The sequence below is a fragment of the Protopterus annectens genome, chromosome 10.part0, assembly GCF_019279795.1.
Source record: "Protopterus annectens isolate FY-2018-M chromosome 10.part0, PAN1.0, whole genome shotgun sequence".
Lineage (NCBI taxonomy): Eukaryota > Metazoa > Chordata > Ceratodontiformes > Protopteridae > Protopterus > Protopterus annectens.
Window position 1 is genome coordinate 38,853,859 of NC_056744.1, and position 12,536 is coordinate 38,866,394.

The following is a 12,536-nucleotide window of genomic DNA, read 5'->3' on the forward strand; positions in this document are numbered from 1 at the left end:
CACATTTTTGTTAATCTAGTAAAGAGTAACTTCTCACGTATGTATTAAAGCAGTGAACAATGCAAAAAAGATTGCATAATAGCAAAGCAATAGCAAAGAACAAACATGAAGGTTTGCATATTATGAACTATATATATTATGCATAACGTATACACTCTACATATCTAGTGTATATGTACCTGCATACCTAGATATGTAGATATATATACATATATACATAGAGAATACACATCTATACAGATATATGTACATACACACATGCCTACCAGTGAATTTTAATGGTTATATACGTGCACTGTAAATACCTTACCACAGAACATAAACCCAAATATTATATACATATACACAACCACAAAATATTATTTTGTATACTGTATATTATGTGTGTGTGTTCGCACCTGTGTGTGACACACACATATATATTTTATATCCATACACACACACATACACACACACACAAAATCCACTTTCGCAAAAAAATAAATAAAAATAAAATGATGCAGGGGGCAAGCCCCCCCTGCACCCCCCACACCTTCCTACTTTAATATTCTCACTCCGAAATCGCACTACAGTGGGAAAAAGGGAATACTTCCTTATCCCCACTGTACCGTGATCTAAGCTACAGTTTGTTTAGTTGTATAATCTACACCACATGTTGATGTACAACTAAATCTACATGAAAACAACTGTTTGCTTACTTACTTTCTGGTGAAAGTGCATTTTCGATAAAATGCACTTTCGCGAACTTGAGCTCGCCCATTTACGTTTCAGTGAAACGTGTGTTTGATGGAGAGTCCTAGATCCATATATATATATATATATATATATATATATATATATATATATATATATATATATATACACACACATACACACACACACACACACACATACATATACGCACACACACACACACACACACCACACACATATATAAATATGACAGAAAAAGGGAAAACCAAATTGTATAGGAACAATTGCTCTTGATATCAGCATACAAATTAATAAAGTAGACCATTGTCAAAACTTGTGTGATTCATGTCATAGATCACTTTGCATTCTTATTAAAATAAGAAAACAGGACTCAAGCTGGTATTGCTTATTTTAACTTAATAAAACAGTGTTTTAAACACACAAGTACATTTGCCCTTGTCAAAGCTTCACCTCATCTTCTTCAGTACATTTTATCAGTTATACCTGTGATAATAAGGCAAGTTTATGGGATCACTTGTACAAGTTTCTTCAAAGATTCATAAGTAAGTTATGCTGAGATAAATGTATTTTTAGTCAACTTGTGTTTGATCAGGGCTGTTTAGATATTTAGTCTTTTAAATAAAATGACATATACCCATATACATCCATCTCCATCTATCCATTACTGTGAAATACAGAAATACAAACCTTGCAGTTCATGGCCGCATATGGAAAATCAAAGCAGCATCATAAATATGGGCAGCTCAAGCTGAAGAAGTGATAATGCATCATACAATGCAATACTAATGACTGCATGAACAACAGTGAATTTGGTCCGGTGCAATACAAGTACATCCACAAGACAGAAATATCAGGAAGCGGCCAAGGCAAGACATGGGTAAAAACAAAGGAAGACTAATACTCTACAGTAGAAACATAAGGCAGCCACAGCCCAGGACTGATGAAACTAGTGTCCTTTACCTTAGGGAGACAGGTCATACAGTTCATTTAGGGACTAATTAACCAACAGTTTGGTAAATGGATAAACTGAACAGACATCATCTTGAATGTTTTACAGATATTAACAAATCAGTTTCACTGCCTCATATCTTGCAATACCAAGCTTCTAGTAAGAAAAAGGTCTTCAAATTTCCACTTTTAAATAGATGTTTTTCTGGGTTATAAAATGCAGCAGCAGCAAAATTACATTTTATTGACAAAAGCAAGACCCAGGTGATTCCAGAAGGAAAATGGCTAAACACTACAAAGTTCAGGCTGTTCAGCAAACCCTTGTATTGCTCAATATCACCCAAATAAAATGCACACTATTCTAACCATAGTTCTGAAGTTTCCAACTCCCAAAGTGGAAGATTATCTCTCATAATGTGGAGCAAATAGGCACTTGTTTTATAATGTCACTTTGGAAACTCGGAGCATGGTTAAAATTGGTGACTTCACACTTATAAGAAGTTCTTGAGAATTAGTGCGTTAACATGGCTCAATATTAATTGCTGTGGATATTTGTTAAAAAAAACTCTTCTTGGTCAATGCATGGCACACCCTTTCAATGTGGAAAATACAAGCATGAAGTTTAAGACAAACCAAAGAACATTCCTCATAATGAGGTACAGTTCAGAGAGGTGATTCCAACGTTTAGCCTCCAAATACGGCCAATTTGTTCTATACAAACTGTTTAAAAATGGCTATAAGGGGCTACAATCTAAATATAAATATAAATGCTTAGCATATTCTGATTTGGTGAATATGTATGGAAAATGAGGCTGACACAATGTATATTAGTTCTGCTCATGCACTGACAACTGGGTGCAACAAAGTTGACTGTTGGTTTCATTCAAAGTAGCTATCCACTGACTTTATTGTGGATAAGTAACTAATTTTAGGTTTAAATATACTTCACACATACCGACTTTACTGTCGGTTCTGTGTTGTATAGTCACATCAAAGAACCAACAGTACCTATCACATACCAACCTGACATTACAAAAAGTACTCGGCTACCAGTGATAATGTGATTCATGGTTAATTGCATTTACTGTGTGACTGGTACCTTTGAACCAACCTATTGTAAGACAATAAGAAGTTAATAAATAGGCTAGCTGTCCTTCCAAGCCATTCTAAGCCTAGTGTTGTACTTAGATTAACCTATCAATCACTTTTGGTTAGAGATTGGCCTTATTCATCCCATCGTTGATAAACTGAAGTTATGTACTGACTATAACTATGCATCTGTGTTGTCCATTCTCATTCTTCCTCAACATATGGGTTACGGATCTGACTCATATGCTACAGACTTCAAATCCAACTCTTGAGCTCCTCCATCTACCCATAATGCCCTAGTCCATCCCCAATGTCAGACCGAGTTTGCTGCCTTAAAAATCTTAGTATACAATACTGGAAGAGAAAAGAAATTAAAATCAGAGCTCAAACCTGGAACTATAGGTTCCAAAGGTCCATCAGGTCTCTCCAGAAGATGACAGGAAGAGGGAGGAGTGTTGAGGAAGAATGAAAATGGACATAGATGCATAGTTATAGTGAGTACATAACAAATATCTGATGTTGTCCTTTTCATTCTTCCTCAACATATGGGACAGAGTACCCAGCTATGTAAATCTTGGGTGGACGTCATGGAAGGATATTCTGGAGAACTGCTAAACCAACAGCAGCTCTGCTTCTGGAAATTATGTTTAATTTATAATGAGTAATAAAGGTATTAGCACTAGACCAGGTGGCTGCTGCACAAAATATCAACAATGGAAGTTCTAGACCAGAAAGCGGATGAGGTGGCCATAAATCTCATTGAATAGGTTTTAGATGGTTTTGATATGGAGACACCTTTCTGGAAATATATCCAGAAAATGCAATTAGTTATCATTAGAAACTAGAGAACCCAGCTAACTAGATGAGAGAGATGCACACAACTGGTCCGTTTTTCTGAAATATTTTGTTCTGTGTAAACAGAAATGTAGTTGCCTATGCACATCTAAAAGATGTAGCATGTATTCTCCCTTATTCGAAAATTTTGGAAAAAGGACTTGTAAATGAAGTTTGATTTCTATTTAACTCAGAAGCCACCTTTGGTAGGAAAGAAGGATTGGTTTGTAAGGTAATCCTGTTTTTATAAAAAACAATGTAAGTGGCTTTTGATGCAAAAACCTGGAGTTCAGTAAGAACCTGGAGTTCAGAAATCATTTTAGCAGATGTAATACCAACTAAAAAGACTTGTTTTCCAAGACAGGAATTATAAGTCAGTTTTTGCGGAAGGTTCAAAGGGTTGTTGAGTTAAGCCTTGAAGTACTACTGTTAAATTTCAAGGAGGTGACAGATCTTTCACTGGGGGGTCTGAGCTAGAAGGTGCCCATTAGAAAAGCCTTACACAACTTAAAAGCAGCCAAGCAAGAAGCATGGTCTCCCGAGTGAAATTTTGATATGGTTCCCAACTGCACCTTGATTGTGAAAAAACTAGCACCATCTTTAAAAAGAGAAGGTAAAAACTCCAGCAGAGAAGAAATAGGGGGTAGTAAAAGGATCAATGTCATTTTTCAAGGCCCATATTGAGAATCTTTTCCATTTACTCTTGTAAATCCTCTTAGTCGAATATTTCTAGTAGGACAAAAGTATATCACAAACCAGGGAAGAAAGCCTGGGCTGTCTAGCTATTAATGGAACTGGAAAAACCATGCAGTTAGAGGGCTGGGATATTTAATCCCTGAGGAATGTGACAGAAGGTCTGGACTGGAGTCCAGTATCCAAGGAGGATAACAAAGATGAGACCAAAGGAAGGACACCTAGACCTAGCAAGGCCAAAAAGGGGCAATGAGGATAACTGTGCTCTTCAATAGACTGACTTTCTGTAAGAATTTTGTAATAAGCGGTACTGGGGGAGAGGCATAAAGGAAACTGGAGGGCCAAGCGTGGACTACAGCATCTCTTGGTGAATCCCTCTAAGATGGATTCAGGGCAAAGTACCTGCTGCATCTGTTGTTGTGGAGAGAAACAAAAAATTGCCACAAGGTTGGTCTCAACGATGGAAAATGTTCTCCACCGACTGACAGAGAGTCCACTCGTGAGGCATGAGAATGGACCTGCTGAGTAAATCCACTAATATGTTGGATTTCCCTGGAATATGCATTGCTTCTAGAAAGCAGATGGAAGAGATTGCCCATTGCCACACACTCATAGCTTCTCGGCAGAGGGGGTAAGACAGAGTTCCCCCTTGTTTGTTGGTGTGCCAGACCACAGACATGTCGGCTTGAATCACAATGGTCTCTAAAGGGGGAACATCTTGAAATGCCTGCAATGCTAGTAGGACTGCTCTCATCTCCAGAACACTGATATGTGAATTGGTCTCTTGGGGGACCATGTGACTTGGACTGTCCCTTCCCTAGAAATGACCCCCAACCACCCCCCGTCTGTGGTCACTGTGGCTACTGGGGGAGATAGAACGAAGGGGCAACCTACGTAAATGTCATCTGACTGGATCCATGAGTGAATATGGTGTTTGCATACCTGACAAAGCTCAACTAGGAAGGATAGGGGCTGTCAAAGACTAGACCACTGAGATGAGTTCACTGAAGAACATGCATATAGTAATGTGCTAATGGGACTAACACTATAGATGCTGCCATGGAACCTAAGGCCTGAAGGACAAGTTTGACAGGAGGAACAGGATGAGAAAGAATTTGATAAACCTGAGATTCAATCGTGCGTATACAATGAGGTACAGAAGCAATCTGCTTTATTGTGTTTAGAGGAGTGTCAATGAACTCCAGGTTCTGTACCAGTAGCAGTTTGGATTAGGAAATGTTGACTGTAATGCCTAATGACTGACAACTTTGGAGCAAATAGTCCCTGGACTGTTCTAGGAGATGCCTGGTTGGGGGGGGGGGGGGGGGGGAGCCAGTCATCTAACTATGGAAACGCTAGGAATCCTTGCAGTCTCAGATGAGCTGCTACCACTGCCATATACTTGGTAAAATACCCTGGGGAATGTGTCGAGTCCAAAGGATAGGGCTCTGAAATGATAGTGACTGGCTCCCAAACAAAAGTGCAAGTGTCTTTGGGAGCATCTGTTTATTCTGATGTGATAGTATGCATCTTGAAGATCACTCAAGCACATCCAAATCAACCTTGTGTAAGAGAGAGAGACTGGACTAAACCATGACCATTCGGAACATTGATTTCCTCGGATACTCGTTCAGATTGCTTAGATCCAAAATTGGCCTCAGGTTGCCTGTCTTTTGTGGCATTAAAAAGAACTTTGAGTAAGTTCCGAATCATCTCTAGTCTGGTGGAACCTTCGGGATGACTCTTTTCCAGCAGCTTCTGAATTACTTGAGTTGCAGCTTCTCTCTGGGTGGAATGTTAGGAAGGTTTCTTCTTTTGAAAGTGGGCATTTTGGAAAATGGTATAAAATAACCTCTGCATTTTATTTTTATCATCCAAGAATCTTTTGTTATAGCAGCTCAGGCATCTGGGTGCAAGGACAAGTGACCTCAAGTGTCTCTAGTGGCAAGCAGTCGGGCAGCCCTTCAGGAGTGCTGAAAGAGTCTATCCAGAAAGGAATCATGGAAACCCTGACTTTGTGGGGCTCCTCTGCTGCGAGAATGGCATCTTCCATTTGAACTCCTTCCCCTGCCTCTGATGGGAAGTTGTCTCCACATGAATCCTGGAAAGATCATAGGGATTTACAGAACCATATTTTCTTTCCTCCTCCGATTCCGTGAAAAGGATCGGTGAGGGGTAGAAAAGTGAATTCCTATTGCAGACAATATTTCCTTCTTGTTCACTGTAGTAAAGCATTTCTTTCACAGAACAGCCAAACAAGGATGATCCATCAAAAGAAGCACTGATGAAAGAAGACTTTGAAAGGCTCTGCAAAATTACATAACAGCATCCAGGGATGTCTCCTTGTGGCAATGCCTGAACCGGCAGCCTGAGAGGTGCCTTCTGCTGCATGAGAAGTCAACCTCATGGATACACTGGAAACAGATAATACAATGGCCAGCAGCTGTGAGGATCATCTTTTATAATCCTCTGCAGACAAGGACTCTAGACAGATTTTTGAGACTTCCTTGGGCAAATCCCTCTGCATTCTTGTAAGGTGCACCAAATCATTCAGGGACCTCAATGCAAAGGTAACTGAAGCAAACACGTACTTTCCAAACCTGTCCAATGCCTTGGACTCTCTGTTAGGGGGATGAACAGAGAAGCTCAGTACTGCTAGCTCCTTCTTGGTGGCTGCAGCCAAAACCATTGCATCAACAGGGACTCCTTTGCTCCAGTGGAACTTATCTTTTGGAGGAGCTAAAATTTTATCCAGTCAACATGAAACTGGTTTAACAGAATCCCATTCCTTTCCTGCCTGGCAAGAGACTAGGCCAATGAGTTATCAGCCAGGGGAGTCACCCAAGACACAGATGGGCCAAAATCAAAAGCTTCCAGAAATACTGACTCCTCCTCAAGGAAAGGATTACCTGTGGACCAACCACCTTTCTGCTTAAGGATATCTCAAATGCCTATAAATGAGATGTCAAACAGTGATCGGGGGACCCTTCCCCTTCAAAGTAGTCAGTATCTTTGGGGAGACATTCCAAAGGGGAATTTATGTGCCTCTTTTTGCATGTTCTGTTTTGGTGAACCTTGTCAATGGGATGCGCTGGGGAGGTGTCCAAAGAGAGGGGTAGTTCTGTTATGGGAACTGTCTGGATGCTAGTTGTATTGGCTGTCCCTGTGAAGTAGGTATGATGGGATCACATCTCAGAACCATAGGGGAAGGTGTAGGATCCGAGGATGTATGAGAAACTGGATCTCTTGAATGAGAGAACACCCTCTTCATAAGCTCGAAGGCCAATGGACTAGTAGAAGCTGTGGCTAGCCGCACCAGAGCCAAGATTTCCAAAGCAGGCAAACCACAACTTTATCTGATCCATGCCTCCCGGAGAGAACCAGATCCAAGCTATCTAGCACCATGGCTCCAAGGGGCAAGGATGGATTTGACATCATTGGAGCAGATCCTGGCTCCACAGTTCTGACACTGATGCTTCAGCTCAGAGACTCTTCTCAATCTAAGGGAATAAAAGCAGAACTGGTCAGGGAAACCATCAGGGTCAAAGATGAAATTCTCTCTGGCTCAGATACCAGTACTCTCAGAACTCTCTGATCTTGGGGCTCTGAAACTGAAAGATGGATAGGAGAAGGAGATACAATGTATGGGAGGTGGCAGAAAGTCTCATGGATCCAATGGGAGATGGAGTCAGTACAACCCCTATCTGAACCTGAACTCAGAGGAACTTTCTCATCATCCTATCCACTTACACTTAAGAAAGATATAGGACTCAACTCTCTTTGTAACCCTTCCCAGCTCCCCTTCCACAGGAAGTCTGGTAACATCTGACAGCAGTGCCTCACTGTCAGCCTGGGTACTACTACTCACTTCGGCCCTTGCAGTAACTCTGTCCAAGGGAACATCAGAACCCACCAGCAGCTGTGGCTCACCTTCATTCTCACAGGGTAGTTACCTTCCTGAAGTAGCCACCTCACCAGTTCTAGCTTCAAGTGTGTGGTCTGTCTGGGTCCCCCCAGGCTACAAGATCCACATGCCTGTCTCCAAGCCTGACTACATTCAACTGCATGCACACAAGGAATTGCACAATAAAAATCATTCCTTATCAGGACACATGCAGGGATATCCTCAAACACACCTACTTGCTTGCTTTCTTTTCCACCCTCTCAGTCAAGGTGAACCCTAACCAAAGGTATTTAGAATGGGGCCCCTCATAAAACTCTGACTGAAGTAGACTGCCCAAGCAAGCAGTGCTCCTCTTTAACCATTGCAGGTGTCACAATGGTTAGGTCAGAGGCTGTGTCTCTCTTAGCAGTGGGCTGTTTCCCATCTATTGAGATAGGATATGACCTCTTGCGGTAGTCTGGTGCCCTTGTTTTCCACAGACAACTTACCACTGGCATTCTGTTATTCCCATTTGCTGGCTCCCCTACCTTTTCTCCTCATCTTGCCTCCAAGGACATCTATATGCTACATGGCCCCACTGGTTACATTTAAAACATTTAGCCCTTGATCCTGGCCATGTACCTAACCTAGTGGCTTGCCCCATTATTGGTAGACTCTGTTGGGTGGTTTAGGCTGCCAAACATAGGTTCCCTTATACCCCCATGAGCAGCAATGGGTATCCCTTTCCTCTGCAGTGATGCCTTGCTTGCTAGGTATACGCCCCCCCCCCCCCCAACTCATCTGCGGTGTTGCATTCTCTATCTGCCAACCAGATTCTCATGTCCTTGGGCAAAGTACTAAGAGCATGTTCCCTCACCAAAAGGTCTGCAAGCCTTTCAACTGGTGGCCTGACACCCACTTACCCACCTATGAAAGTAAGTGCTTAAAATCAGCAATATAATCACTCACACTTTCATCTGCCTTCTATCTATGGTCACAAAACTTTTTTCTATAAGCTTCAGATGTTAACAAAGCATTCCAATAAAAAATTTTAACTGTCCTATAATTTAAGCAATAAGTATCAGAATTTAGAAACAGCAGTTACAGCTTTACCATGGAGTAAGGTGGTCAGGAACTGTACGTTCCCAGAGTCCTTGGTCAACATACTGTTTACAGCTTTACCATGGAGTAAGGTGGTCAGAAACTGTACGTTCCCAGAGTCCTTGGTCAAGATTATACTGTTTACAAACCCTTTCAAACATATGAATAAAACTATCAAAATTATCACCATCTGTAAATTGTGGAAGCAATTTCTAACCTTTATTGCTTCTGGGGTTCGGTTATTCCCTTTCTCATAACCTCCATGACCCTGAAGAGTCAGCATCTAATTTTCTTTGGCTCCATGACATCTCAGTCTCTCTACTTATTCTAATTCCATCTGTTTGGCCTCCAGTTCAAGTATCTAACTCCAGACAGACTTTTAAGTCCTCTGAGGCAAAGTTGAACTGTCCATTTTCTGAGAGTTGTACATCCAAAAAGCCAGTGTGGTCGTCCTCCTGGGTGCTGGTCTGTGATGCAGCTATAATTAAGGCTGTAATCATTTCCCCTTAGTTAGGTTGGCATGCACCAGTCCTTTGGCTTGGCACATCTCAGCCAACTAGCTCCTTGTCAGCTTACCATAATCCGCTGCCGATATCCTTGCCTGCTCTCCCTGACTGACTAAGCCAACAAAAAATATAAATAAAACTATTGTGATATGAAACTCTGAATGTCTACCATGTGGTTGCTTGAGAGTACAAACACCTTCTTTAGTCACCACTGTTTACAGGCTACAGGAGTTCAATATCCACACCAATGAATCCCAATATGTGAAGTGGTGATCCCACCACTGCCACCAATAAATATGTGATGACCCACCACTGGACCAGTAATCAAACAGCTTCAATCCTCACCACTGGCACCAATGCTGGACACTCACCGAGAGGATAACAGGTACACATAGTATTTCCAGATGCACCTCTCTGCATCAAGTGCAATTTCCCTTAGGAGCATACAGAGACCAAAGTCAGTCTGGGGCTGTTTCTGCCTCTTTCGCCACATCCCCAATAAGACTCCTCACTGGCACAGATATAGAGTTGAGTCCTTAGCCAGGGTTCCAAGCCAAGTCTTCCAACACTGTATCTGTCAGAGTGCTTTGTGTCCCTGCCCAAGTAGCACACACACACACACACACACACACACACACACACACACACACACACACACACACACACACACACACACACACACACCTGGGAAAGGCTGGCACAGGTTTAGTAGCTATGTCCCCTTTTCCCCAGACTAAGATAGTTACCACTACCACCAGAACCCCTCACTTAATGTTTACCTTACTGCCTCCACAATCTTACACTCTGTGTGCTCTCTACTTAAATATACATAAAAATACAGAAAAAATACATTATTTGTATTTTTATCATAATGATGCTCGTTACCTAGTACCTGAATAAACTTGAATATGAACTGTGTAATTATGCTTCAGAATGAACAAGTGCAATAAATTAGAACCCCAAGGGTCAAGAATTAGAACCCAAAATTGGGTATGCTAAAAACTCTAAAATGACAACAGCTATCAGAAGTCTGACCCCAAATCCTTCTGTGAAATCACTCTCAAGTTTAGCAACTTTTTTTTTTTTTAGTTTTACTTTTTGGCTCCCTCAAGGCTTTTACTACCTGACCCTCTCAGCCTCAAAAGAGGCCTTGCATTCTCCCAATCTTGCTCATTCTTCAGCCACCCACTTCCCCTTTTCATGAAGATTTGTTTCATCACAGCCCTTTTGACAAAAGCCAGTACACAATCACTGGTATTTGGATTAGCATTTTCTCCTCGTTTACTTAACTTCCTGCTCTCTAGAGGTCAACAAACATATTCTAAGTGCAGCAGCATTTGGTTAATGCATTCCATCTCTACACTCCGTGCCAGGCTACACTTAATACATAATGTCTAGCAAGCTAAGGTGCTACACCTTGTGGTCCATGAATAATCCTGGGCAGTACCTACCAAATGATGCCCGCTCAGCACAGCATAACCAACATCCTCTGCAATCATACAGTCAGGACATTACATCAGAGAATTCTTAGCATGATCTACCCTCACACAGCCATACTGGTTTGAGTCAGACAACCTATATCTTGAAGGAAACAAAAAAATTTTTCAGTACCTTACATATAAAACAGTGACTCAAAAGACAGCCCTGTAATTATATGGATCTTTCACGAAGACCCCTTTTATACACAATAACGATACTAGCCAACTTCCAATTTTCATGTACCATGCCTTAAAATGAACTCACTGAATGACAATTACTATCTCCATTCATACTTCAGTTAACTCCTTCAAACAACCAAAGTTACCTGGTTGACATACACTGCTTATCTCACCACATTGTATAGTCTTAATACCAATGTGTTTTACAACAGCCAACTCCCATCCTTTAATTTTTACTTTTTTACTCACAAGCCTTCCAAATCAAACCATCACCTTCCCTCCGCTTCTTACATGCGATTTACTCTGCACCGCAGTTTTGGCATTGTGATTTCTAAGTTACTCCCTCTTCCCTCCAAATTATCCAACAATACAAAGCCTTGTTCATTTTCCACTTCTTACTTACGTACCTAAAACGCCCATACAGTTAATCTTTTTTGCAGTCCTAACCAGTCCTAACCATTCCCTGTGACTATCAGTCTCCCTCTGTTATGAAGTATAATGCAGAACTGCACAGTTTAACATTGGATCACATAAAGGCTAGTGCGATATAAACATTATGGAAAGTACTGTAGAACAAGTTAATTTGATGCCTTTTCTTCAAGGACTGTAAAAACTCTATTTGTAAACACGCTTTTTAAGCAGATGCATTTGGGGGAACCAGGAGAAGAATGATATATTTTGGGAATATTGCTTCATCATTTCTGGACACACACAAACATCAAGTTTTCTTATATGGTAGGTTACGGTTGGCCTGGCCAAAACACCTTAAGTGGATATTATGCCCTGTGAAATTTTTGACAGAAATACCCAAGAATGAACATAAAATTGAAAGCTACAAAAAAAGGATGAAACTGAAAATCTCCAAATAGTAATAAATAAATTTATATTTGTTTTCACATAATAAACAAAGTGAAAATAAAATCATTTTTGTAATGAAAAGCAAACATTTTATTTTTGCAGACTCTGAAATGTGTTACAATGAATATTTAGTGAGATTTAAGGGATCATGACCTTTTACACTTAGGACGGTGGACAAACACAGAAATGGTTAAGGAGAGCTGAATTCAAACCAAGAGATGAAAGGTTAATATTGGCGGCTCAAGATAGTGG

At 40.9% G+C, this 12,536-nt stretch overlaps 1 protein-coding gene across 1 annotated transcript in view; it reads right to left on the reverse strand.

Moving 5' to 3' along the window:
• Positions 1-12,536, reverse strand: part of LOC122812934 — a 774,249-nt gene that overhangs the window by 746,963 nt on the left and 14,750 nt on the right. The window lies entirely within an intron of this gene.